Here is a 4,598-nt window from a genome sequence, read left to right on the forward strand (position 1 = left end):
GCTAGGAGTCACAGTGTTCACTGTGAAGACATGAAAGAAACTGGAATGGGGGAAAAACGAGGAGAAAATTTATCAGATAAGATTAGGAGTATCAGTTAATTTCTGTATTTTAATATTTTTGCATATATTTTCTAGCTCTACATAGGTCTGGAAACAATGACACTTCATAAGCAATAAGTTCACCTAAGGCTCAGATGCTAGTTTTCACTGCCAATTAGTACCAAAATGAACTTGGAGAAGTGGTGAAAGTAGAGAACATCTTTTGCTTTTATGTACAAGAATGCTCAAAAACGGATGGGAACATAGCAAAAAGACACTGGAACTAGGTGAAAGGGGCTCCATTGAGTCCAATTATAGGACAATTTGAACATTAAAATGAATAATGACAAGAATTGCCCAACAAGAGGTCAATTCACTAAGTGTGCTGAGAGGTTTCTTTAGCCAGAAACAAGAGATACAAAAAGAAAAAGAAAAGCTCACAAAACAAACGAAATATAAAAACATAAAACAAGACATAAGGGAAAGGAGAGAATGAAAGAATAATTGTGTACTCAAGGTTTTTACTATCAAACAGATGCATATTGTTGATAAATAGACAGATGTGATATAGCTCCTAGCTCTGTCTACACTGAGGGCTTAGAAACAACAAAACCCCTGTACCAATGAGCACATCTAGCACTGAGATCTTAGTTTTTAGTTACTATTTACTACCGAAAGGAACCGAGGCTCCTTGGAGAAATGATGCACTTCAGGGCTGGGGCAGGGAAAATACATGGTGAGATTCTGATCTACAGTAGGAAATATTTATTTGGTTTCTGACATAGATTTTAGAACAAAGCTCTTAAACCCTTGAAATTTTCTAAAATATAAGAGTCGTTAAGGATGTCTTTGGATATTCATAACAAGCCCTTTTAACCACACCTGAGTTTATGTTACTGAGGTAATTTTTAGAAAGCCAGTAAGGATGGGGCTGGTTGCCATGGGAACCAACTGTGTGACCAGAGGGTAGGGTTAGCCCTACCCTACCCACCTACCTCAAAGAGGGAAAAGGGGCTGGAGACTGAGTTCAACCACCAAGGGCCAATGATTTAACCAGTCATGCCTATGTGATGAAACCTTTCCATAAAACCCCAAAAGGACTCGGTTCAGAGAGCTTTCAGGTTGGTGAACACTGGAGATGAAGGGAGAGGTGCTCAGAGAGATCAAGGAAGAAGCTCTGTATCCCTCCCACATACCTTCTTCTATGCATCTATTCTACTTGGTTCCTGAGCTATATCACTTTATAATAAATCTGTAATCTAGTTAGTAAACTCTTCCTGACTTCTGTGAGCTGCTCTGGTAAATTAATGGAACTCAAGGTAGGGGTCTTGGGAATCTCCAATTTATAGTGAGTGGGTCAGAAGCACAGGCAACCTGGATTTGTAATTTGTATTGAAAGTGAGAGGGAAGTCTTGCAGGACTGAGCCCTTAACCTGTGGGATCTGACCCTATCTCTCGGGCTTCCCAGGTGCTGCTAGTGATAAAGAACCAGTCTGCCAATGCAGGAGATGTTAGAGATGCGGATTCAATCCCTGGGTCAGGAAGATTCCCTGGAGGAGGGCATGGCAGTCCACTCCAATATTCTTGCCTGGAGAATCCCATGGACAGAGGAGCCTGGTGGGCTACAGTCTATAGTGTCACAAAGAGTTGGACATGACTGAAGCGACTTAGCACGCACACTCTAGGTGGATAGTGCCAGAATTGAGTTAATAGATTGGGAGTGTTGAAATAAACATGTAGCAGAATGTGGAGAAGGCGATGGCACCCCACTCCAGTACTCTTGCCTGGCAAATCCCATGGACGGAGGAGCCTGGTAGGCTGCAGTCCATGGGGTCGCTAGGAGTCGGACACGACTGAGCGACTTCACGTTCACTTTTCACTTTCATGCATTGGAGAAGGAAATGGCAACCCACTCCAGTGTTCTTGCCTGGAGAATCCCAGGGACGGGGGAGCCTGGTGGGCTGCCGTCTATGGGGTCACGCAGAGTCAGACACGACTGAAGCGACAGCAGCAGCAGCAGCAGCAGCAGCAGCAGAATGAGTCTATCTTTTACCAGAATGCAAGTCCTCAAACAATAGAGGTGGAAATGTCAACTGGGCAGAAAAGCCAGTTTGGAGGGACTCCCATTAGCCAAATTTGAACATCAAAGTGATTAATAGGAGTTATAGATTGAGAAAAAAGGAATCCAAGAATATGTGTATCTTTACTGATATACATAAATAAATGAACAAATAAATGGGGGAGAAGGGAAAGTTTTACCAATCACCCCCACCTCCTTCCAGTCTATGCCCAGTGACCCTCTGTCAAGTTTCTAAAACTAGGACCTGGTACATTCAGTTCTCCCCACTGTTCACATTTTCCATGCAGCTATTCCTCAAACCTGGGAAAGGATGAAAACAACATCTATGTATGGGTCCCAATCCAGTGTACAAAGCACACCTGTGATGTGAGGCTTACCCTACCTGAGGTGGCCTCTGTGGTTAACTCACAGAGACTGGCAGAGCTGAGCACACCTAGACTTTGATGGCAACACGCAAGTCATCCTTGTCTCCACAGGAATCTTTCGTGGAAAGACAAAGATTCCCATGGATCGGGCACATTTTTGGTGGGCTTATGTATTGGTACAGCTACTTTGAGGTCAACTTTGGTAACATCAACCCATGTGGAAGACACCACACCTCTGTCCCCCACACCACTCACATCTCCTCTGAGCCAGGCCACAGTGATGCAGGAGGCAGGACCAGGAGCTCTGTGTGGCTTTGGGCAAGCAGTGAATGTGCCTGGAACTCAGTTTTCCCAACTGTAAAATGGGGCCAGTCATCATGCTCTGCTGTCCCCATAGGACTGCTGAGAGGCTCTGAGGGGGCCAGTGTAAATCCCTGTAGAGGAGAGAGGTGCTGGGAGGTGGTGTCACAGTTTACCTCCCACACAAGACTCAGCAGCCCTCGCTGAGCCCCCTTGCTTGAGCTGGCCCCACCTGAACTTCCATATTCATTAAACATGGTCTCATTACATGAAAAAAATTTTTCTAAACATGAACATCCTCTGACAAGCAATTCCACATCCAGGAATCTGTTCTACAGAAATATTTACACCTAATGATGCAAGAGGATGCTCACTGCAGCAGTGAAAACAGAGGTTTGGAGCCATGTACTTGCTACTAGGAGAACAGATAAATATGGCTTATTCATACTGTGGGGTACCACGGTGCTATAAATTTTTATGGTGCACATGTATCTTTACAGGGAACATATATTGCTTCTATAATTTAAAAAAAGTTGATGAGTCTTTTCCTTCTGCCTCATCTCAATCAGAAAAAAGTCACAAGAAAATATTTTTTAAATGTATAATTGAATCCATCTGGTTGAAGAGTCAACACCATGGGGTAGTAACGTGACATGTTGTCATGTCTGTTACAGTTTTCAAATCACTGCCTTTGATTTCCTCTATGAAATCCTTCCTTATTGTTCCTCAGTAGCATCTTGAACAGAGCCCATCATATTCATACAGCTTTAATTATACTGTTTAGTTCGCAAACTCTGACCTTGTATCCAATTCTGACCCCAGCAGGTTGGGGGCCTAATGTGGGGAGGTGGCCATTCTGCCTCTGAAAACTTCCTGTTGCTCCACTCTCACAGGCTCTTGCCTCAGTGCTGAGGCAAGAAGAGGAGACAAGAGAAATGGTGCAGCCACAACCTCTCTGAATCCTCCCTATTCCTCAGTTCCCCCAGCTTTGGCTGAGTCCTAATCTCTGCTCCATCCTGTTTATGCCAGGACAGCCCAATACTCCTTTGATTCTGGATCCCTTCACTTGGCAGACAGCATGCTTAGGAAGGATGCAGTAAAGTGATTTAATTTTGGGTAGCTTCCCAGATGTTCTTTTGACCCATAGTAAATTCATATGTGTGTGCATATTGAGTGCAGACTGGGCATGCTGTTTTCAGGGACCACATCTCCCTGTTTCCTCTTCCTCTGGGTGGATCAAACAAGATGCTATCCTCTCAAACAAGATGCTAAGCTCTTCCTGCAGTCATCACCGAAAATTGCATGATTCTTTGAGGGTTGGATTAGGGGAGTGGCAAGTATTCCACCAGAGAGGGTTATTGCCTCTCACTATATGCATTCAAACACCCAAAACCTTGGTGACTCCCTCCCCCGTTTCCTTCCCATCCTCTGTCCCCCAAAGGAAATGATCCTTTTTAAGCTATAAATAAATAAATACCTTATTTCATACATTTCTTTTATTTACAGTTTATTGTCAACATGCATTTGTTACATGAAGTGAGAACTTATGAATAATCAAAGTATAATTATGCAGATTCAAAATAGATATTCAACACAAAAAATACAACCATAAAAACAGGTTAACTCATGCACACATAGCAGTGTAGATGCAGCAGGTATTTCAAAGACAGCAAGTGCTTGCTTTCTCATTTGAAGACGGCGGCCATATCATACACTCAAATGCCTCAGTTTATCAGTGCCTGAGAGCCAAAATTCACGTGTAAAAATGTTTTTCACATTGACACTGTTGTAAAAGATATGTTTTCCAGAATTAA

This window comes from Bos javanicus, chromosome 7 (assembly GCF_032452875.1).
Source record: "Bos javanicus breed banteng chromosome 7, ARS-OSU_banteng_1.0, whole genome shotgun sequence".
Taxonomy (NCBI): domain Eukaryota; kingdom Metazoa; phylum Chordata; class Mammalia; order Artiodactyla; family Bovidae; genus Bos; species Bos javanicus.